We start from the raw sequence: 22,820 nt of genomic DNA on the forward strand, positions 1-22,820 counted from the left end.
AAAAAACGAGGTCAGAGCAAGCACAATGTGCATTTGATTCTCTTGACCGTCAACGCAAGTGCCATGCAATGCTGGTCCTGCTGCCCACTGATAACAAGGGCGATCGTTGTGTGCGCCTCGCTTTCAGGTTGGCTTTGGGCATTCCTTCCTTGGCACGGATTGTAATCGGACCACCATATCTCGTGGCCATGAGAACTGGGAGCACCTTGTCCGCTGTGAGCATTTACGGGCATCCTTCTCGGCCTTTTGGCTATGATATTTGCCATTTGAGCCATTTGTCAGAAGCTGTTTTTCATCCCTCCTACTTGTGGGAAGAAGAACCAAGATGAGTGATAGATTGAGTAATTTGAGTGGTGATACCGAGCTACTAATTGATGATATTTCTGTTATTCCAGAGACTCCTAATGAAACTGTTACTTCTCCTTCCTGGTCTGACTCCGTTCCCGAAAATCAAGTTCCTGATGCATCGCCCGAGTTGTTCTCTCCGAGTCCTGTCCCGCTACCAAGTGTTTTAGCTGATCTCATGTCATCTGGTGTTCAATTTGATGCGGTTCCTGTTGAGCGGTGGTCAACTGCGGGGAATACCATACGGCTAAACAAGGAGTGTCGGTGTATTTTCTCCTGCGATACAATTTGCACCACCCAGGAGATTCTTCAGGGCTTCGACGAGGCTGGAATCGACGTGGATTTTATCTCCTCCGTCCAGTTTCGCATGTCCAACCGTGTTTGGATCGTCACCTTCAATGACTATCGTGCCAAGTCTATTGCACTAGGAAAAGATGAAATCTTTGTCTCCGGTTGCCAGATCCTTCTGGGAGATTGTGAGAGGCGGGTCCTTTTGGTCAAGATTTATGAAGCACCATTTGAAATGCCCGATACAGTCCTGATTGGCCGCCTGTCAACTTATGGGAAGGTTTTCTCCTTTCGCCGTGACCGTGTGTCACAGAGCCTCTTTAATGGAGTCCGTACTGCCAAGATGAGGCTAAATAAGGATATACCATCCTGTATCCATATTGCGGGGGAGTTTATCCGGGTCTGGTACCCGAATCAACCCAAAACGTGCCGTCGTTGCGGTTCGCGGGATCACCTTGCTGGCAAGTGTGACTCGCTCCGTTGCCTTAATTGTGAACAACCTGGTCATCGTGCTTCTTCATGTCCGTCGCCTACTTTGTGCAGTGTGTGTTTTAAAAGTGATCACCGTTTCCGAGATTGTCCTTTCGTTGTGTATGGTGGAAACATTTCGTCTGTTCGTGAATCTCGTCCGTCTACGTATGCTGATGTCACTAAAGTTGTCTCTGTGCCTGACCCACCGCCTGCCCCTGTACCTGTTCCTAAAGAGAGTGCTGCTTCAGTGCATAAAAAGTGTGAAGAGAATGAGAAAAACGAAGATAATGGGAAGATTGAAGAGGAGATGGATGATGATGAGGAAGATGAGCAAAATACAGAGGATGAGGAGAATGAAGAGAGCGAGGATGAAGATCATTTGGAAGAAGGTACCCGGTCCCATGATCGTTCGGGGATTTGGAGAGCGGGAGCGTGACTCCTGTGGGGGCGCCAGTGAGCGCTGCTCTCCTGGCGGCTGTGCCTCGGGTGTTTCTGCCCAGGTCCGGCCCCGGGAGCGGCGGCGTGAGCGGGACCGCTCCTGCGGGGGTGATCGCGAGCGCTCAAAGACCCCTGGACGTGAGGACCGGCAATCACTTAGTGATGAGGAACGGGGTAAATGGCAGAAAGTCGGTAGGCGCCGTTAGTATCAATGCTTAAATTACTGTCACTCAATGCGCGCGGACTCGGTACACCCGCAAAACGCGATCTTTTTATTCGTGAAATCTCCTTGTTGTCTTTTGATTTGATCCTGCTCCAGGAGACACATGTGTGTCGTCTGGAGCAGGCTAACGAATTTTCTCGAAACTGGTCTGGAAAGTGCTATTGGTCGTTTGGGGGCGCCAGGTCGGCCGGTGTGGGCCTGCTTGTCTCCCCCTCCTTTCAAGGTTCTGTTACCCGTTTTACTTTTGATTCTGACGGCCGCGTTATCAGTGCATTGATACTAACGGGCTCCCATCAAATTAATATTGTTAATGTGTATGCTCCAAACACCGTTTCGGATCGGAAAGCTTTCTTTCAAAATTTGCACACTTTTTTCCTTTCCCCTACTCGTATTGTCGCCGGTGATTTTAACTGTATTGATAGTGTGCTTGACCGATTATCGTCTTCTAACTTATCTCTACCGGATAAGGCTATGTTTCAGTCCTTCGTCACTGACTGTTCTCTTGTTGATGTTTGGCGTAGGCAAAACCCTCGCGGAGTTTCTTTTACTGGGCCAATGCCAGTTATACTCAGGCTTCACGTATTGACCGCTTTCTTATTTCCCGTGCTCTCCCTTTCATTTGTCCAAAACTGCGATACTTTGCCGTGCGCTTTTTCAGATCACGATTTCGTTTCCCTGCATTTGACTTTGGATAACTTTTCGTGTCCCCGAAACGGTGTTGGAAGTTTAACTCTAGTTTGCTTTCTGATAACGACTTTAAGTTTGAAATGTCCTCTCTTATTAATGAACAGAAACAGCGTCGTGCCAATTTTCCTTCCCTTGGCGCGTGGTGGGACGATTTGAAATTGAATATCCGTAATTTCTGCATTAGCTTTAGTTCTCGCAAGCGAGCTCGCATAAACCGTGAACGAAACCGATTAACTAAGTGTCTGATCCGCGCTAAGTCTGATTTGGCTTCGGGGATAACTCAGCTTCAATTAGGATTCGAGATTTTGAGAGCGCTCTCTATTCCCTCATTTCACGTGAAATGGAGGGCGCCAAAGTCCGATCACGCGCCAAGTGGGTGGAGGAGGGGGAGAGGCCCACACGTTTATTTTTTCCGTCTTGAGAAGAAAAGGGCCGAGAAAAATTCCTTTGATTGCCTTCTCGATGCTAATGGTTTGGAGAAGACTGCTGGTGCTGACATTGAATCGATCCTAGTTGATTTTTATAAGAACCTTTTTGCTAAGGATGCTCTCGACCTGCGAGTCCAGGCCAGTTTAATTGATGCTCTAGAATTTTCCTTATCTGCTTCTGAACGTGACAGCTGTGAAGGCGAGTTTTCTAGTGAGGAACTTTTCTCGGCCCTTAATAGTCTTCAAACTGGGAAGTCGCCTGGATCGGATGGCCTTCCCACTGAGTTCTACATTGCTTTTTGGGGGGACCTCGGCGATGCCCTCACTCTTGTTTTAAACGAGTGCTACCGCCGGGGTTCCCTCACTGATAGTCAACGTGGGGGCCTCTTGCGCCTAGTGTTTAAAAGAGATGACAAACGATTAGCTAAGAATTGGCGCCCTATCTCGCTGCTTAACACTGACTATAAACTTGCCTCTAAGGCCATCACCGAGCGCCTGAAGCCCGTGATGGAGTCCATCGTTCATCGGGATCAGACGTGCGGTGTGGTCGGCAGATCAATTTTTTCTAACTTACAACTCATCCGAGACACCCTGGATATGATTGATAAAACCCAATGAGTCTGGAATCCTCGTAACTCTCGACCAGGAGAAGGCTTTTGACCGTGTTGATCATTCTTTTCTTATGCGCGTACTCTTCTTAAATTTGGTTCGGTCCTTCTTTTTGTAAATGGGTTAGTCTCTTCTATAACAATGTCTTTTCCCGTATAATTGTTAATGGAAATCTTTCAGCCCCAGTGTTTCTAGAAAGGGGAGTGAGGCAGGGTTGTCCCCTGTCCCCTCTCCTCTACGTCCTTGTTTCAGAAGTTCTCTCGACCCAAATTAGGCAATGCCATCAGATCATCGGCTTCCGGCTTCCGGGCGCTTCCGGACTTCAATTTAAGATTTCGCAATATGCTGACGATGCCACTATATTTTTGAAGACCGAAAGCTCTCTTTGTCGACTTTTGGAAATTGTCCATAGATTTGAATTAGGTTCTGGTGCCAAACTTAATACCTTCCAAGACTGAGGCCATGTGGCTCGGCCATTGGCGGTCACAGGGGGGGTCTCCTTTTGGATTGAAATGGGTTCCCAAGATCAAGATTTTGGGTGTCTATTTCTCTAACGGTTTGCTCTCGGTAGAGTCTGATAATTGGAAATCCAAACTCGATAAACTTGAGACTGTCTTAAACCTGTGGAAACAAAGAGAGCTTTCATTTATCGGTCGCTCCATGATTGTCAATATTCTTGGTGCTAGCCGTTTCTGGCATGTTGCTAAGATTCTCCATCCCCCCCGATGGGTTTGTGATCGTTTTCACCGCTTGATTTGGCTTTTTATGGAAGGGGAGGATGGAGAATGTAAGCCGGCAGCGTTGCTGCGCCCCATTAAAGATGGGGGGCCTCAACGTTGTCGACTTCCGTACAAAATGTGTGAGCTTGCGCCTTTCTTGTTTTTCTTCTCTGCGTGACAGCTTCGGCTCTGAAAAGTGGCACTTTCTGGCTCGCTATTTTCTTGGACGACGCCAGCTCGCTAAGCTTGATCCTCGTTTCTCCTTTTCTTCGAATTCTGTTCCTGTTTCTCCCGAGCCTTCCTTTTTCTATCGTCTCTGTCTGTCGGCTTTTCAATCTTTGTTTGATCGAAATGGTGCCCTACCTGATGATTTGTCCTCTAAGAACATCTATTCTCTGCTTTACGCTTTCCCCGATTCCGCACCGAGGTGTGCTGGCTACTGGGGTGCCGTTGTTGGGCCGCCCCATTAACCGATGGGCCTCGGTGTGGCGAAAGTCCCGCCTGAAGTTTATTGAGAATAAAAAATCTGATTTGATTTGGCTTCTTTTACACGATGCAGTCCGCGTTCGATATAACCTCAGAGCCTGGGGTTATATTGACGCGGACCTTTGCGCAATCTGCTCGCTGCTGCCTGAAACTGCTAAACATTGTTTTGTTGATTGTCGTAGGACTGTGCGTGTTTGGAACTACTTTGCAGCTTCGTTTTCTCGTCTTCTCGGTTTTCCTTTTGTTTTGTCTTTCCGTCTGTTTTGTTCCCCTTCTCTCTGTTTGTTCGTCTTCTCCTGGCTCTTCGGTGTTTTATTATTTGGCTGCGACCGTCCTTCTTTTTTTACGTTTGGCATGCCCGTAACCTCGCAACCTTTCGGAACAGGACCTTAGGCTTCCGTTCAATTGTTAATAATGTTATTAAGGATGTTAAATTCCGCGTTCAGGGTGACTCCTTGGATAGGGTTAGTCTTTTTGGTCTGCTTCAAACGTTGTCTGTTCAGTCTCCGCAAATAATCATATTACCTTTCATCTTTAGTTAATTAGTTTTTGTAACACGGCTTTGCCTTTAATGAACTTTGGACTCTGGATCTAGTCTTTTGGTAGAACAGGTTAGTTAGGTTAGTTAGATCAGCTAGTTTGGACTTTGAGCTTTGCTCAACATGGACTTTTTTGGTGCATCATGAATATGTGGGAATACGATCTTTTTACCTGGGCCCTTGGGCCCTTGTAAATAAATTTATCAAAAGAAAAAAAAAAAAATCTGTTCTTATCAGCTTAATATCTGATACGCTGCTCATCGAGCAGCTCATATATTAAACTGATTTTTGGAACTGGGCCGTGGAAAAGAGGCTTGCCTCGTCCCGGCCACGGGTTGCCTCGGTATAGCACTACCTCCGAGCGTGGCCCACTTCCCTCTGGGGAAGAAATAATCAAGTGAAAGCAGAAAAAGTGACCAAGCAACCAACCTTCACATTCTCTTCTCTTTTCTAGGTAGCATAGCAGCGAGTGGACAGCACGACACGACAGGACGAGGAGCACGTGACCTCCCATTACCACATGGTATGCGCAGACAAGTTGCGTTTTGCGGTCCCGGAGAGGCTGAAAAGGCATACTTACCTGACGCGGGCTATAGTTATCCTTTTTGGAGCTGCTTACGTTTGTGGTACGTACCCTGTTTTTCCTTGTGAAGCCTTGCTGACCCTTGTGGTACCTTTTTGGGGAAACTTTCGTGGGAAGAAGATCAAGTACTGGGAAGTGTCAAGTCAGGATCTTGGTAAGACCTTCTCCTGTCTTTCTCGGTGACCCGCCTGGGGACTCATGCTGGACACCTCGTCCTAACCCAGGGTAAGCCGAGTCTTTCCTAGCTGTCTTCTTCTTGACCCTTGGGGTTCCTGTGTCCATTATGGTTCGTGCTCTTAAGCGCACTGTAGTGCTGGATATTTCTGGATTGCCGGCTACACTAAGCCGCTTTGATGTTGCCAAATTAATTGATGAACGTTTTGGCCGTAAATTTACAGTTAAGTCGGTGCAATTCATGCCCGGCAAGCGTGTGCAAGTTGCTTTTGAAGGCCCTGAGGCCAAAGCTGAGATCGAGCAGTTTGACCGTGTCACCATCGGTGACGTTGCATGTAATGTTGTTAGGAGTGGGCCGCGAGTACAGAATGTCCTCGTGTACCACTACCCTTTCGAAGAGGACAATGCTCCTCTGTTGGTTGTTTTGAGCGGGTTCGGGGAGGTGCGGGACATCCGTCATCAGCACTACCCTGATTTGGTAGGCCTGTCCACTGGTACCCGGGTTGTGAGAATGGTTCGCCGTTGCCGCATACCTCGTTCCCTGGATGTCGGTGGGTATGCGGTTAAGACATGGTATGTTGGGCAGCCGGCCGAATGTGACATCTGTCACGGGGCCCATGTCGCGAAAGAATGCCGCTTAAAGGCAAGTGTCTGAATTGTAAGAAGGGGCCACATGGCCCGTGATTGCCCAAGCCCCCGCAATTCATGGGGCACTGCTCAGGTGTCTGGTGCTGCTCAAGGTGCCCCATCTCGCCAGGCCGTCGTGTCGGGGGGGGGCGCCTCTGCTGTTGGGGATGTCCAGGCCTCGTCGTCCATAGGTGTTGGTAGCTGGGCGTCTCTTGCTGATCTGCGTGACAATGAGTTGACCCCTCTGTCTGAGAACTCTGGGGATGACCCCGTCGAGTCCACCCCTCAGCTCTTTTCTGATTCCAGCGGGTCCTCTGGCCCGGTTTCTGATGATAGTATCATAGTTGGACATGGGGCCTCTGCCCCCAGTAGTGGTAATGGGGTTGTAAGTCATGGAGCCACTGGCCCCGTGCACCCAGTAAGGATAATAGTACTAGTAGTTTTAATGTGCCCGGGGTGTAAGTCATGTGGCCAGTGGCTCCATGCGCCTCAGTGGTGCCGACAGTGTTACTGGTAAGGATAGTTCTAATGATAGTGGTAGTGTAAGTGCAGGTGGGGTTGTAAGCATGGAGCCACTGGCCCCGTGCACCCCAATAATGATAATAGTACTGGTAGTGTTAATGTGCCCGGGCTGTAAGTCATGTGGCCAGTGGCTCCATGCGCCTCAGTGGTACCGATAGTGTTACTCGTAATGTAAGTGCAGGTGGGGTTGTAAGTCACGCTGCTGTTGGTTCCGTGCACCCCGGTCCTGTCCAAGATGTTCATAGTTCTGACGGTAGTATTGTTAGTAATGTTAGTGTGTGCCCGGGTTGTAAGTCATGCTGCCAGTGGCTCCATGCACCCTGGTAATCCCAGTTCTGTTGAGGTGGAGATGGCCGAGGCGTCGACGGCCCGCAAGCGGGGCCACTCGTCTCTCTCGTCTGACGGTGATAGTGGCGGTGCCGTTCCTTCCCACAAGAAGGGCACTAAGAAAGGAGTGCGGAAGGTTGGGACCACTGGTCTGGTGCCCAAACCTGACTCTCACCGGGCAGCTCATTCCATGCCCGCCACGGTTCCGTCTGTTCCCCCCCGTACCCGCTCGAAATGAGTTTTGTTTTGTACTTCTGGACAACCATCATGGCTCTAACTGTTTTGTCCCTCAATGTCAATGGCTTACGGGATGGGTGCTAAGCGTGCTGGGGTTCTTAGATGGGCTGCGGGCCTTGCCATCAGTACCAGATGTCATCTGCCTCCAGGAGGCACATTGCGTTTCCTTTTCCGAATGTCAGTCCTGGTTTCAGTCCTCTGGCTTTGACTTTTCCGTGTCGCCTGGCACAGTCAAGTCCTCGGGATGTGTCATGCTATTTCGACCGACAGTATCCTTCGTTGCCTCGTGGGCCGATGCAGAGGGCCGCTTCTTACATCTGGAGTTTTCGCTTCGGGGTGTGCGCTTTCGGGTTGCCTGTGTGTATGCCCCTAACCGTAACCCCGAGCGGGATCGTTTCCCTTGAGTACGTTACAGACAATACGGACCCCAGTGTTCCCACAATCCTGGTCGGGGATTTTAATACTGTGTTTGACCGGTCTCTCGATCGTCGTGGCTCGGTTGTTGGTGACACTTCTCGTGAAAGCACTGCGGCCCTCACTCGGCTCTTCGATGACGTCTGCTGTTTAGACATTTGGCGCTACCTCCACCCATCCACGCCTGTTTTTTCACGTGGTCTAGGGCGGATGGGGGTCTCTCCTCTCGTATTGATCTGGTGGGCTGTCCTTTTGCATGGGTTCCGTCTGTGTCTGTTTGTGACATTTTGCCTTGTCCGTTCTCGGACCACTGTGCCATGTTCCTCTCTGTGTCTGTCCCGGACGCTGCTTCCCCCGGGCCTGGTTTGTGGAAACTGAACACGTCTGTTTTTGGAAGAGGATGAGTACTTTCGTGCCGTCTCCGATCTTTGGGCTCAATGGAAACGCCGTAAAGCTGTCTGTCCCTCTTTGGCCAAATGGTGGGAAGATGGCAAGGCCATGATTAAGGGCTTCACCATCTCCTACTGCACTCGGCGGTCCCGCCTGGCCTCTCAGTCTCGTGATCTCCTGACGCGGCTTGCCGACCATCTGAAGAGCCGGGTTGATTCTGGCTGTCTGTCCTGTCTGGGGCCGTACCGGTCCGTGCTCGAACAGCTGTCCCGGTGGGACATTGATGAAGCCAAGGGTGCCCAGGTGCGGTCCCGGGTGCGGTGGGTGGAGGAAGGGGAAGTGTCGTCTGCCTTTTTCTTCCGTCTGGAGAAGAAGCAGGCGGCTGATAGGTGGGTTGCTGCTTTGCGTGAGCCCGACGGTACTCTTGTCTCTTCCTCGGCTGATCTTTGCGCCTCCTTGCTGGTTTTTACTCGTCGCTGTTTTCTGCCTCCCCTACAGACCCCAGTGTGCAAGACCGTTTGTTTGACAACGTCACCTCCTCTTTGCCTCCCAGTCAGGCCGACCTTTGTGAGGGTCGCCTCACCCTTGGGGAGTGTCATGCTGCTCTTTTGGGTATGGCTAGGCGTAAGGCCCCCGGGTCAGACGGCTTGCCCATGGAATTTTACGTGCGTTTCTGGGAAGTGCTTGGCCGGGACCTGGTCGATGTCCTCAACTCCTGTTATGCCTCTGGGTCCCTGTCCTTGTCGCAACGTCGCGGAGTCATCTCTCTCATCTCCAAGCAGGGAGATCGTTTGGACGCCCGTAACTGGCGCCCCATCTCCCTCTTGAATGTGGATTACAAGCTTGCGTCTCGGGTACTAGCTGGGCGTCTCCTGAAGGTCATCCATCTGGTGGTTGGCAGGGACCAGACTTGTGGAGTGCCAGGACGGTTCATCGGTGAGAACGTCGCTCTCCTTCGGGATGTTGTAGACTACGCCACCTTGACCAACACCCCCGTTGCCATTCTCTCTTTGGACCAGGAAAAGGCCTTTGATAGAGTGGATTGGCAGTTCATGATCTCTACCTTGTCTCGATGGGCTTCGGTCCATCCTTTATCCGTTGGGTCCGTTTACTGTACACGGGTGTTCAGAGTTGTGTGAATGTAAACGGTCATTTGTCTTCCTTTTTTGATCTTTCCCGTGGTGTTCGTCAGGGCTGTCCCCTGTCGCCTTTGCTGTATGTGTTGGTCTCTGAGGTTCTCGCTGCTAACATCCGTGCCAATCCACGTATCACGGGCCTATCTATCCCTGGGTCTCCCTCGCCCCCTTTCGCCCATCTCTCAGTATGCAGATGACACATCGTTAATCGTTGGCTCTGATGATGCCATCTTGGCCATCTTTGATACTTACTCGTTGTTTGAGGCGGCTTCCGGGGCCAAGCTGAATGTGTCCAAGTCTAAAGGCCTTTGGCTTGGTTCCTGGAGTGGCAGGCAGGACCCGCCTGTCCAGCTGGACTGGACGTCTGACAAACTCAAGGTTCTGGGAGTCTTTATCGGTCCTGGTGACCTGGAGGAGGACAACTGGCGTCCGCGGATCACAGCTGTTGAGAATGTTTTGGCATCATGGCGACAGCGTTCCTTGTCCTTCCGGGGGAGGGCCCTGGTCATCAACGCCTTGGCTCTGTCTCGGTGTGGTATGTGGCCTCTCTGATTCACACGCCCTTATGGGTACACGCGGAATTGGCAAAGCTAACCTTCCCTTTCTTCTGGAAGGGCAAACGGGATTTGGTTGCACGGGTGGTTGTCACTCAGCCCCCACTGCTGGCGGCTTCTCTGTGGTTGACTCGCGGCTGAAGGTTGCCTCCTTGCTCGTGCAGTGGGTACGGCGTTTCGTCTCTTCTCCATCTGGCTGGGTGTCCTTCCTCTCGTACTGGGCTTCCGTCCATTTTCGTACGTCAGTCGATGCAGTCCTGGCTAACCCGTCTGCTTTTCATTCTGCCCTTTTGCCCCCTTCTATCGTGCATTGTTGTCTGCCTGGCGGGGAGGTCGATGGCTCGTACTCCCGTCGCCGTGCCTGCCTTATTGTTGCTTCGTTGTCTCCTCACCATTCTTGTCCTGTGGCCGATGCCTCTGCCAAGCACGTCTACCAGTTTTTGCTGTCCGAACAACGCTCGCTGCCTCACTGTGTGGAGAAGTTCCGCCCTCAATACGGTGAGCTGTACTGGTCCTCCACTTGGAGCCAGCTTTCCGCTTTTGACCTGGATCGCCCTGTCATCGACCTCTCCTGGAAGGTTGCTCACGGTGTCCTGTACACCGTTGATCGGCTTATCGGCTTTGGCTATTCAGTTGATCCGGACTGCTTCTGTGGCATGGCCCCCGAGTGTCCTTCTCATTTGTTTTTTTCCTGCCCTCTGGCACATAGTGTTCTGTCTTGGCTCCAGTCCCTCATGTTCGCCTACTCCCCTTCTTGCCCCTCGCTTGTCTGTCGTATCGTGCTCTTTGGTTTCGCCCCAAGTGAACTCCGCTCTCTGCCGAAGGTTTTTGTTTACATGCTGAATGTTTGTAAGTATTTTGTATGGCATGCCCGCAACGACTTTCGCTTCGGGGCATTCACCCTGGCGCACCTGAGCTTATTGCGAGAGTCCGCTCTCGGGTCCAGTTCCACCTTCGCTCTTGTTCAAGCGCTGTAAGTCCCCAAGGCGTCGGCGCCTTTTCCATCGTAGGTGGGGCGCTGCGGGTGTCATCGGTTCAGTTGTCGATGATCGTTTTGTTTTGTCCTCCTTCTGAAATCATGCCTTCGTTCTCGTGTTGTCTCCCTCTTAGCCTGGTTGTCCTCCGCTTGCCTTGTTCGTACTTTGTCATGTCCTGTCGTTCTGGCTGCATATTGGTGGCGAACCTGCGCCTGCAGGATAAGTCTTTTCGACTGGTGGCCTTCCCCTGGCCTCGCTGCTCATCGAGCAGCTCATATATTAACCTGATTTTTGGAACTGGGCCGTGGAAAAGAGGCTTGCCTCGTCCCGGCCACGGGTTGCCTCGGTATAGCACTACCTCCGAGCGTGGCCCACTTCCCTGGGGAAGAAATAATCAGTGAAAGCAGAACAAATGACCAAGCAACCAACCTTCACATTCTCTTCTCTTTTCTAGGTAGCATAGCAGCGAGTGGACAGCACGACACGACAGGACGAGGAGCACGTGACCCCATTACCACATGGTATGCGCAGACAAGTTGCGTTTTGCGGTTCCGGAGAGGTTGAAAGGCATACTTACCTGACGCGGGAGGCACTGTGATCAGGGAGGCAGTCCTCTCAAGGTGAGGCTCTTTCATTGCACTTCGATTGGGTTGACCCTTGCGATTACCCCAATGTGGGTAACTCGAGCGTATCATTTCTGGTAGTGGGGACCTGCGTTCGCGCTAGTCCCCGCACCAAACCCGGTGGCAAAGTTGGCTAATGGGAAGGTTTGTTGGTAACGTTTCAGGCAGGGCAGGGAAGGAGATGCGGTGGCGTGTGTAAGGACTAAGGAGGTGAGTTGTATTTGTGAATTCCACTGCTGAAATTGTAGGTGAATGTTCCGTACTTGGTGCACTGCAAAACTGTGATTTTTATTTCTTTCATTCTTGGCCGTAGAGAGAGCGAGAGGACGTGTTTATTTCAGCCGCATCGATTTCCATCGATAGACGAGTGAGACAAGAAAATGGCCAGCGGGTCGAGCTCTTATCCTCGTGCATCGTTTCGAAAACGTAAGTGGATGTGTGTTTGTACTGCTCCATCGCGATAGATTTCTTTTGCGTTGTGTTATGTTGCGTTCTGGAGAGCCCGTTTTGCATTGAGTAACTGAGGACCCGCCAGATCAGTTGGCGTTACATTTCTGTGGCCAACACTTTGTGGTTTCTCTATGTTATCAGTTAATTGGATTGTTATCATAAAAAGTAAATCTTTCATGGTCAGGATAGTGTCTTATCGGCCCTTTGAATACGTACTGTCCGTGTTGAGCAGGGAACAGTAAGACTTTTGAAGTGCGCTACGTCACGTAAGTCACGTTTTCGCAGGATCAATGTTGTATTGTTGTAGCCTTCGTTGTATGCATGTCATCCGGGCTAGGTTAACTTCCATCTAGTGCATAACAGTGCATGCAGTTTTTACTTGTCGTATCCTGTTCTTTGCTCACACGACAAGATACGTTTCATGTCATAAACGTTGGATTGATAAGATCTCGCGCGCACGCGCTCCCTTTGGAATACAAGTCCCACTTTCTCGTGTGTACTATTTTGTTATTGTTGTATGTCTCATGTCTGTCATATTGTGGGCATGTTTTGTTCAAAAAACCTGGTTTGGAATGTTCTTTCCTTAAAGGAAACTGAGAGTTTTTGAGATAATCAAGTGTACAGAAGGAAAAATGTAATCCTACAACACGGGGTATTCCCAGGCGGTCTCCCATCCAAGTACTAACCCCGCCCGACAGGGCTTAACTTCGGTGATCGGACGAGAACCGGTGTTTTCCCTGTGGTATGGTCGTAGACAAGTAATTCGCCGTGAAAATTAACTTTGTTATAAGGGAAAATAAAAACGAGGTCAGAGCAAGCACAATGTGCATTTGTCCTCTTGCCGTCAACGCAAGTGCCATGCAATGCTGGTCCTGCTGCCCACTGTACAAGGGCGATCGTTGTGTGCGCCTCGCTTTCAGGTTGGCTTTGGGCATTCCTTCCTTGGCACGGATTGTAAATCGGACCACCATATCTCGTGGCCATGAGACTGGGAGCACCTTGTCCGCTGTGAGCATTTACGGGCATCGCTTCTCGGCCTTTTGGCTAAGATCAAGTGTAGTATCTGTTCTTATCAGCTTAATATCTGATACGCTGCTCATCGAGCAGCTCATATATTAAACTGATTTTTGGAACTGGGCCGTGGAAAAGAGGCTTGCCTCGTCCCGGCCACGGGTTGCCTCGGTATAGCACTACCTCCGAGCGTGGCCCACTTCCCTCTGGGGAAGAAATAATCAAGTGAAAGCAGAACAAATGACCAAGCAACCAACCTTCACATTTCTCTTCTCTTTTCTAGGTAGCATAGCAGCGAGTGGACAGCACGACACGACAGGACGAGGAGCACGTGACCCCCATTACCACATGGTATGCGCAGACAAGTTGCGTTTTTGCGGTTCCGGAGAGGTTGAAAAGGCATACTTACCTGACGCGGGTTTTTATTATCTGCCAGGTTCGTGCCTTTCCTTGTGGTACGCGTAAGTTCCGTATTGGAATTGGAGTGTGGGGACAAGCGTTTTTGGGATTTGTGGTAAGATTTTTGATTCCTGAGTTTTACTGGTGACCCTCCTGGGGACTTATGCTTGGCGTCCTGCCATAACCCAGGGTAGCCAGTCTTTCTGTTCCCTTCCTGGGAGCTTTGCTTTCCGGGGGGACTGTTTTTTCTCTTTTTCCCTTTTCATCATGCCTCTTGCGGCCTTTAAGAGGACAGTAGTCCTCGACCTTTCCGATGTTCCAACCTCTGTTCCCAGGGCGGAACTTGTTACAGCCATCAAGGGAAAGTTCACCCCCTTTGTGATTGACAGTATTCAGTTTGTTCCCGTAAAACTGGTTCAGATTACTTTCGCTGACCCAAAATGTAAAAATATTGTTGAAGGTTATGATTTTGTCACTTTAGCTGGTGCTAAGTGCAAAGTCATGTATGCTGGGCCTCGAGCTCAAAATGTTATGTTGTATCACTATCCCTTTGAGGAGAGTGATGATCGCCTCCGGCCCTACTTTTCCTCGTACGGGAAGGTGGAGACGATAAGGCACCAGCATTACCCGGGTGACCCTGCAATCTGCACTGGAGCCCGTATCATCAAAATGGTTCGTTCTGGCCGGATCCCTCGTAATCTGGACATTGCTGGATATAAATGTAAGGTGTGGTATGTGGGTCAGCCGGCCGAATGTGATATCTGTCGTGGGGAACACCTCACCAAAAACTGTGACTTGCGCGGGAAGTGCCGCAGGTGTCGGGAGCCTGGTCACATGGCCAGGGATTGCCCAACCCCCCCAATGCCTGGGGGAACCCACCATCTTCGCCTGCGACCCCCGCCCATCCGTCCGCTTCACTTGTTGTTGGTGCCACTCCCCCGGAGTCGCTGCCTCCCCTCCTGGATGTCAGTTCTGGTCCTGAGGACCTTCCCACTTCTCCTGCAAGCTCTGACCATGAGGACTCTGGGGACGAGGGGGTAACCCTTCGTCCTCCTGCCCCCACGCAACCTGGTATTTCAAGTTGGGGTTCCCACACCGACCTCAGGGACAATGAGTTATCCCCCCTGGTACTCCACCCATGGCCTCTCCTGCCACCAGTAAATGTTAAGGAGGGTGCGGCCCTCCCTAAAACGGTAATGGTGGGTCCTCGACGCGCGTGCAGGTGGCTGCCTCCCCCGCCGCTGCGTCTGATGGTTTGGCTGCGCCACAGAGTAATACAATGTTAACACTAGTAGTAACGTAGTTGGTGTAATGGACAATACTACTATAGTTAATGGAAAAGAAATGGAAATGGATAATAGTAATAATGTAGTTACTGGAAAAGAAATGACAAATAATGCTGTAGTTAATGGAAAAGAAATGGAAATGGATAATAGTAATAATGGAAAAGAAATGGATACGAATGATAATGAACTAGTTAATGAGACTGAATACAGTCAAAGTATATTTAGTGACGATGACCCTTTAACGGGCATCAATGTAACCCCTGTAAATACCCCACAGGTTCTATCTCTGTCTCCCGTAATGGTTAACGAGGTCGAGCTGACTGATTCACCAGTCACTAAGCGTGGACTTTCGGATGTTGAGGCTTCCTCTGATGATCAGGTCAAGTCTAAGAAGAAAGCGAAGAAACCTCTTCCTGGTTCTGCGGTCCCCGGCCGCTCGAAGTCTGGAAAGGGCAGGGAGTCTGGGAGGGCTGTTCATTCTGGCCTTCCCTCCTTGGCTCCCCCTGCCCCGGTTCGGAGCCGTCGCTCCTAGTTGTGCTGTCTCTCTCTTTCTTCTCAGTTATGGCTCTCTCTATCCTCTCCTTAAACACCAATGGTCTCAGGGACTCGTCCAAGCGCGCTGGTGTTCTGCACTGGTTACGTTCCTTTCCTCAGGTCCCTGACATTGTCTGCCTACAAGAGGGCCCACTGCTCTTCAGACAGTGAATGTCAGTCTGGTTTCGTTCATCTGGTTTTAATGCAGTTGCTTCTGTTGGCTCTGCACACTCTTGTGGTTGCATCATTTTATTCCGCCCCACGGTCACCCTTACGAGCTCTTGGTGTGACACCGCTGGGCGTGTTGTTTTTTGCCACTTTACCCATTCTGGGCACCCGTTTCGTATCTGCTGTCTCTACGCCCCCAATCGCAACCCAGCCCGTGACGACTTCCTGGACGACGTCTCGTCTTGGGTTGATCCCACCTATCCGACCTTCCTTGCCGGGGACTTTAACACTGTGTTCGACCGCGCCCTCGATCGTCGGGGCTCCAATGTCTCTGACACTTCCCGCGAAAGTACTGCTACCTTAAAACGTCTTTTTGACTCCTGCTGTTGTCTGGACATTTGGAGGCACCTGCATCCTTCCGATTCTGCCTTCTCTTGGACTCGCTCAGACGGCCTTATGGCCTCCCGTATTGATCTCATTGGTGCCCCGTACTCCTGTTACCATCAGTCTTGACTTGCGATATTATTCCTTGTCCGTTTTCGGATCACTGTGGTGTGGTGCTTTCTTGTAGTGTCCCAGACATTGCTGCTCCTGGGACAGTTTCTGGAAGCTCAACATTTCTGTCCTCAATGATGAGGACTATATCCAGCATATCACTAATTTTTGGTCCGTTTGGAGGCAGTCCATGCTGTCCTTCCCGTCACTAGCTAAGTGGTGGGATAAGGGCAAGAGCCAAATCAAAGGCCTCACAATTAAATATTGCGCTGAGCGCTCGAAAGAAAACATCGCAGTGTCGAGACCTCCTTGGCCGACTAGCTGGGCATCTTAAGAACCGTGTTGATGCCGGTTTCACCTCCTGTGTTGAGCCGTACCATTCTACCCTGTCTGCCCTTGCTGCCCTAGACCTCGAGGCAGCTCGGGGAGCCCAAGTCCGTGCTCGGGCCAATGGGTTGAGGAAGGTGAAACCTCCTCGGCCTTTTTCTTCCGTCTGGAAAAGAAGCGTGCCGCCGACCGACTTATTTCAGCACTTCGATGCGATGATGGCACAGTGGTCTCGAGTTCAAAGGACCTATGCCAGGCTTTTGCTTCCTTTTATTCTAACTTGTTTAGTGCCGAGCCTACTGACGGGGACGTGGCTCTTTCCCTGCTCGACGCCCTCACCTCCACCTTGTCCGCCGACCAGGCTCAACAGTGTGATGGTCCTCTCCAGTCGGAGGAGTGTTATACTGCTTTATGTGGGATGGCTCGAGGCAAGACCCCGGGCTTGGATGGCCTCCCTATGGAGTTTTATGTCAAATTCTGGCCGGTGCTCGGACAGGACCTCGTGCTCGTCCTGAACTCATGTTATGAGGCTGGCACTCTCAGCCTCTCTCAGCGTCGAGGCATCATTTCTCTCATCTTTAAGACGGGTGACCGGCTGAACCCTCGTAACTGGCGGCCAATTTCCCTCCTTAGTGTGGACTACAAGCTCGCTGCCCGCGTCATCGCTGGGCGTCTCCTGAAGGTTATTCATGCCGTGGTGGCTGAGGATCAAACCTGTGGTGTCGCTGCGCATCGACCAGCTCATATATTAAACTTATGTTTTGAACTGGTCCGTCGAAAAGATGCTTGCCGCGTCCCGGCCACGGGTTGCCTCGGTATAGCACTACCTCCGAGCGTGTGCCCACTTCCCTCTGGGGAGAATAATCAAGTGAAAAGCAGAACAAATGACCAAGCAACCAACCTTTCACAATCTCTTCTCTTTTCTAGGTAGCATAGCAGCGAGTGGACAGCACGACACGACCAGGACGAGGAGCACGTGACCCCCCATTACCACATGGTAATGCGCAGACACGTTGCGTTTTGGCGTGTTCCGGAGAGGTTGAAAAGGCATACTATATACCTGACGCGTGGAGGCACTGGTGATCAGGGAGCAGTCCTCTCAAGGGTGAGGCTCTTTCATTGCACTTCGATTGGGTTTGACCCTTGCGATTACCCCAAATGTGGGGTAACTCGAGCGTATAATTTCTGGTAGTGGGGACCTGTCGTTCGCGCTAGTCCCCGCAGCCAAACCCCGGTGGCAAGTAGTTGGCTAATGGTGTAGGTTTTGTTGGTAACGTTTCAGGGCAGGGCAGGGAAGGAGATGCGGTGGCGGTGTAAGGACTAAGGAAGGTGAAGTTTGTATTTGTGAATTCCACTGCTGAAATTGTTAGAGTGAATGTTCCCGTACTTGGTGCACTGCAAAACTGTGATTTTATTTCTTTCATTCTTGGCCGTAGAGAGAGCGAGAGGACGTGTTTATTTCCAGCCCGCATCGTTTTCCATCGATAGACGAGTGAGACAAGACAATGTGCCCAGCGGTGTTCGTCTCTTATCCTCGTGCATCGTTTCGAAAACGTAAGTGGATGTGTGTTTGTACTGCTCCATCGCGATAGATTTCTTTTGCGTTGTGTTATGTTGCGTTCTGGAGAGTCCCAGTTTGCATTGAGTAACTGAGGACCCGCCATATCAGTTGGCGTTACATTTCTGTGGCCAACACTTTGTGGTTTCTCTATGTTATCAGTTAATTGGATTTGTTATCATAAAAAGTAAATCTTTCATGGTCAGGATAGTGTCGTATCGGCCCTTTGCCATACGTACTGTCCGTGGTGAGCAGGGAACAGTAAGACTTTGAAGTGCGCTACGTCACGTAAGTCACGTTTTCGCAGGATCAATGTTGTAGTGTTGTAGCCTTCGTTGTATACATATCCTCCGGCATAGGGTTACTTCCATCTAATGCATAACAGTGCATGCATTTTTTACTTGTCGTATCCTGTTTTCTTTTGCTCACTCCAAAAGATACGTTTCATGTCATAAACGTTGGATTGATAAGATCTCGCGCGCACGCGCTCCCTTGGGAATACAAGTTCCACTTTCTCGTGTGAACTATTTTGTTTTTGTTGGTATGGCCTCTCATCTTTGACATATCGTTGGCATGTTGTGTTGAAAAAACCTGGTTTTGTATGTTCTTTCATTAAAGGAAACTGAGATTTTTTGAGATAATCAAGTGTACAGAAGGAAAACGGGAAGCCTACAACACGGGGTATTCCCAGGCGGTCTCCCATCCAAGTACTAACCCCGCCCGACAGGGCTTAACTTCGGGGATCGGACGATAACCGGTGTTTTCCCTGTGGTATTGTCGTAGACGAAGTAATTCCGCCGTGAAAAGTAACTTTGTTATAAGGGAAAATGAAACGAGGTCAGAGCAAGCACAATGTGCATTTGTCCTCTTGCCGTCAACGCAAGTTGCCATGCAATGCTGGGCCTGCTGCCCACTGTACAAGGGCGATCGTTGTGTGGCGCCTCGCTTTCAGGTTGGCTTTGGGCAATTCCTTCCTTGGCCCTGATTGTAATCGGACCCCCATATCTCGTGGCCATGAGACGGGGAGTCACCTTGTCCGCTGTGAGCATATTCGGGCATCGCTTCTCGGCCTTTTGGCTAATAATCAAGTGTAGTATCTGTTTTTTTTCTTATCAGCTTAATATCTGATACGCTGCTCATCGAGCAGCTCATATATTAAACTGATTTTTGGAACTGGGCCGTGGAAAAGAGGCTTGCCTCGTCCCGGCCACGGGTTGCCTCGGTATAGCACTACCTCCGCGCGTGGCCCACGTTCCCTCTGGGGAAGAAATAATCCAAGTGAAAGCAGAACAAGTTACCAAGCAACCAAACCTCACATTCTCTTTTCTCTTTTCTAGGTAGCATAGCAGCGAGTGGACAGCACGACACGACAGGACGAGGAGCACGTGACCCCCATTACCCCACATGGTAGTGCGCATACACGTTGGTCGTTTTGCGGTTCCGGAGAGGTTGGAAAGGCATACCTTACCTGACGCGGGAGGCACTGTGATCAGGGAGGCAGTCCTCTCAAGGTGAGGCTCTTTCATTGCACTTCGATTGGGTTGACCCTTGCGATTACCCCAAATGTGGGTAACTCGAGCGTATAATTTCTGGTAGTGGGGACATGCGTTAGCGCTACAGTCCCCGCACCAAACACCCGGTGGCAAAGTTGTCTAATGGGAAGGTTTGTTGGTAACGTTTCAGGCAGGGCAGGGAAGGAGATGCGGTGGCGGTGTAAGGACTAATGAAGGTGAGTTGTATTTGTGAATTCCACTGCTGAAATTGTAGGTGAATGTTCCGTACTTGGTGCACTGCAAAACTGTGATTTTATTCAGATCTTTCATTCTTGGCCGGAGAGATAGCGAGAGTACGTGTTTATTTCAGCCGCATCGATTTCCATCGATAGACGAGTTGAGACAAGAACATGCCAGCGGGTTCGAGCTCTTAATCCTCGTGCATCGTTTCGAAAACGTAAGTGGCAGTGGTTTTTGTACTGCTCCATCGCGATAGATTTCTTTTGCGTTTGTGTTATGTTTGCGTTCTGGAGAGCCCGTTTTGCATTGAGTAACTGAGGACCCGCCAGATCAGTTGGCGTTACATTTCTGTGGCCAACACTTTGTGGTTTCTCTATGTTATCAGTTAATTGGATTGTTATCATAAAAAGTAAATCTTTCATGGTCAGGATAGTGTCTTATCGGCCCTTTGAATACGTACTGTCCGTGTTGAGCAGGGAACAGTAAGACTTTGAAGTGCGCTACGTCACGTAAGTCACGTTTTCGCAGGATCAATGTTGTAGTGTTGTAGCCTTCGTTGTATGCATATCATCCGGGCTAGGTTAACTTCCATCTAATGCATAACAGTGCATGCATTTTTTACTTGTCGTATCCTGTTCTTTGCTCACACGAAAAGATACGTTTCATGTCATAAACGTTGGATTGATAAGATCTCGCGCGCACGCGCTCCCTTGGGAATACAAGTTCCACTTTCTCGTGTGAACTATTTTGTTTTTGTTGTATGTCTCATCTTTGACATATCGTTGGCATGTTGTGTTCAAAAAACCTGGTTTGGAATGTTCTTTCATTAAAGGAAACTGAGATTTTTGAGATAATCAAGTGTACAGAAGGAAAAAGGGAAGCCTACAACACGGGTATTCCCAGGCGGTCTCCCATCCAAGTACTAACCCCGCCCGACAGGGCTTAACTTCGGTGATCGGACGAGAACCGGTGTTTTCCCTGTGGTATGGTCGTAGACAAGTAATTCGCCGTGAAAATTAACTTTGTTATAAGGGAAAATAAAAACGAGGTCAGAGCAAGCACAATGTGCATTTGTCCTCTTGCCGTCAACGCAAGTGCCATGCAATGCTGGTCCTGCTGCCCACTGTACAAGGGCGATCGTTGTGTGCGCCTCGCTTTCAGGTTGGCTTTGGGCATTCCTTCCTTGGCACGGATTGTAATCGGACCACCATATCTCGTGGCCATGAGACTGGGAGCACCTTGTCCGCTGTGAGCATTTACGGGCATCGCTTCTCGGCCTTTTGGCTAAGATCAAGTGTAGTATCTGTTCTTATCAGCTTAATATCTGATACGCTGCTCATCGAGCAGCTCATATATTAAACTGATTTTGGAACTGGGCCGTGGAAAAGAGGCTTGCCTCGTCCCGGCCACGGGTTGCCTCGGTATAGCACTACCTCCGAGCGTGGCCCACTTCCCTCTGGGGAAGAAATAATCAAGTGAAAGCAGAACAAATGACCAAGCAACCAACCTTCACATTCTCTTCTCTTTTCTAGGTAGCATAGCAGCGAGTGGACAGCACGACACGACAGGACGAGGAGCACGTGACCCCCATTACCACATGGTATGCGCAGACAAGTTGCGTTTTGCGGTTCCGGAGAGGTTGAAAAGGCATACTTACCTGACGCGGGAGGCACTGTGATCAGGAGGCAGTCCTCTCAAGGTGAGGCTCTTTCATTGCACTTCGATTGGGTTGACCCTTGCGATTACCCCAAATGTGGGTAACTCGAGCGTATAATTTCTGGTAGTGGGGACCTGCGTTCGCGCTAGTCCCCGCACCAAACCCCGGTGGCAAAGTTGGCTAATGGGAAGGTTTGTTGGTAACGTTTCAGGCAGGGCAGGGAAGGAGATGCGGTGGCGGTGTAAGGACTAAGGAAGGTGAGTTGTATTTGTGAATTCCACTGCTGAAATTGTAGGTGAATGTTCCGTACTTGGTGCACTGCAAAACTGTGATTTTATTTCTTTCATTCTTGGCCGTAGAGAGAGCGAGAGGACGTGTTTATTTCAGCCGCATCGATTTCCATCGATAGACGAGTGAGACAAGAAAATGCCAGCGGGTCGAGCTCTTATCCTCGTGCATCGTTTCGAAAACGTAAGTGGATGTGTGTTTGTACTGCTCCATCGCGATAGATTTCTTTTGCGTTGTGTTATGTTGCGTTCTGGAGAGCCCGTTTTGCATTGAGTAACTGAGGACCCGCCAGATCAGTTGGCGTTACATTTCTGTGGCCAACACTTTGTGGTTTCTCTATGTTATCAGTTAATTGGATTGTTATCATAAAAAGTAAATCTTTCATGGTCAGGATAGTGTCTTATCGGCCCTTTGAATACGTACTGTCCGTGTTGAGCAGGGAACAGTAAGACTTTGAAGTGCGCTACGTCACGTAAGTCACGTTTTCGCAGGATCAATGTTGTAGTGTTGTAGCCTTCGTTGTATGCATATCATCCGGGCTAGGTTAACTTCCATCTAATGCATAACAGTGCATGCATTTTTTACTTGTCGTATCCTGTTCTTTGCTCACACGAAAAGATACGTTTCATGTCATAAACGTTGGATTGATAAGATCTCGCGCGCACGCGCTCCCTTTGGAATACAAGTTCCACTTTCTCGTGTGAACTATTTTGTTTTTGTTGTATGTCTCATCTTTGACATATCGTTGGCATGTTGTGTTCAAAAAACCTGGTTTGGAATGTTCTTTCATTAAAGGAAACTGAGATTTTTTGAGATAATCAAGTGTACAGAAGGAAAAAGGGAAGCCTACAACACGGGGTATTCCCAGGCGGTCTCCCATCCAAGTACTAACCCCGCCCGACAGGGCTTAACTTCGGTGATCGGACGAGAACCGGTGTTTTCCCTGTGGTATGGTCGTAGACAAGTAATTCGCCGTGAAAATTAACTTTGTTATAAGGGAAAATAAAAACGAGGTCAGAGCAAGCACAATGTGCATTTGTCCTCTTGCCGTCAACGCAAGTGCCATGCAATGCTGGTCCTGCTGCCCACTGTACAAGGGCGATCGTTGTGTGCGCCT

The 22,820-nt window shown here is 50.0% G+C and overlaps 12 non-coding genes and 1 pseudogene across 12 annotated transcripts; 9 read left to right on the plus strand and 4 right to left on the minus strand.

Moving 5' to 3' along the window:
* The first annotated feature begins 5,427 nt into the window (after nt 1-5,427).
* Nucleotides 5,428-5,610, plus strand: LOC137986090 (U2 spliceosomal RNA). The gene has a single exon (XR_011119543.1). It is a non-coding gene; the product is annotated as a U2 spliceosomal RNA (small nuclear RNA).
* Nucleotides 5,611-11,426: 5,816 nt separating this feature from the next.
* LOC137986110 (U2 spliceosomal RNA) lies at nt 11,427-11,554 on the plus strand (annotated as a pseudogene).
* Nucleotides 11,555-11,743: 189 nt separating this feature from the next.
* On the plus strand, nt 11,744-11,906 carry LOC137986149 (U1 spliceosomal RNA). Its single transcript, XR_011119600.1, has one exon. It is a non-coding gene; the product is annotated as a U1 spliceosomal RNA (small nuclear RNA).
* A 978-nt stretch (nt 11,907-12,884) lies between these two features.
* LOC137986124 (5S ribosomal RNA) lies at nt 12,885-13,003 on the minus strand. The gene has a single exon (XR_011119576.1). It is a non-coding gene; the product is annotated as a 5S ribosomal RNA (ribosomal RNA).
* Nucleotides 13,004-13,271: 268 nt separating this feature from the next.
* Nucleotides 13,272-13,463, plus strand: LOC137986157 (U2 spliceosomal RNA). The gene has a single exon (XR_011119608.1). It is a non-coding gene; the product is annotated as a U2 spliceosomal RNA (small nuclear RNA).
* A 4,056-nt stretch (nt 13,464-17,519) lies between these two features.
* Nucleotides 17,520-17,688, plus strand: LOC137986156 (U1 spliceosomal RNA). The gene has a single exon (XR_011119607.1). It is a non-coding gene; the product is annotated as a U1 spliceosomal RNA (small nuclear RNA).
* Nucleotides 17,689-18,691: 1,003 nt separating this feature from the next.
* On the minus strand, nt 18,692-18,810 carry LOC137986127 (5S ribosomal RNA). The gene has a single exon (XR_011119579.1). It is a non-coding gene; the product is annotated as a 5S ribosomal RNA (ribosomal RNA).
* Nucleotides 18,811-19,082: 272 nt separating this feature from the next.
* On the plus strand, nt 19,083-19,281 carry LOC137986089 (U2 spliceosomal RNA). Its single transcript, XR_011119542.1, has one exon. It is a non-coding gene; the product is annotated as a U2 spliceosomal RNA (small nuclear RNA).
* A 203-nt stretch (nt 19,282-19,484) lies between these two features.
* LOC137986154 (U1 spliceosomal RNA) lies at nt 19,485-19,651 on the plus strand. The gene has a single exon (XR_011119605.1). It is a non-coding gene; the product is annotated as a U1 spliceosomal RNA (small nuclear RNA).
* A 986-nt stretch (nt 19,652-20,637) lies between these two features.
* LOC137986125 (5S ribosomal RNA) lies at nt 20,638-20,755 on the minus strand. Its single transcript, XR_011119577.1, has one exon. It is a non-coding gene; the product is annotated as a 5S ribosomal RNA (ribosomal RNA).
* Nucleotides 20,756-21,022: 267 nt separating this feature from the next.
* Nucleotides 21,023-21,213, plus strand: LOC137986087 (U2 spliceosomal RNA). The gene has a single exon (XR_011119540.1). It is a non-coding gene; the product is annotated as a U2 spliceosomal RNA (small nuclear RNA).
* A 194-nt stretch (nt 21,214-21,407) lies between these two features.
* On the plus strand, nt 21,408-21,570 carry LOC137986150 (U1 spliceosomal RNA). The gene has a single exon (XR_011119601.1). It is a non-coding gene; the product is annotated as a U1 spliceosomal RNA (small nuclear RNA).
* Nucleotides 21,571-22,546: 976 nt separating this feature from the next.
* Nucleotides 22,547-22,665, minus strand: LOC137986064 (5S ribosomal RNA). The gene has a single exon (XR_011119517.1). It is a non-coding gene; the product is annotated as a 5S ribosomal RNA (ribosomal RNA).
* Nucleotides 22,666-22,820: the final 155 nt, after the last annotated feature.

The sequence above is a fragment of the Montipora foliosa genome, unplaced genomic scaffold (genome assembly GCF_036669935.1).
Source record: "Montipora foliosa isolate CH-2021 unplaced genomic scaffold, ASM3666993v2 scaffold_135, whole genome shotgun sequence".
Lineage (NCBI taxonomy): Eukaryota > Metazoa > Cnidaria > Anthozoa > Scleractinia > Acroporidae > Montipora > Montipora foliosa.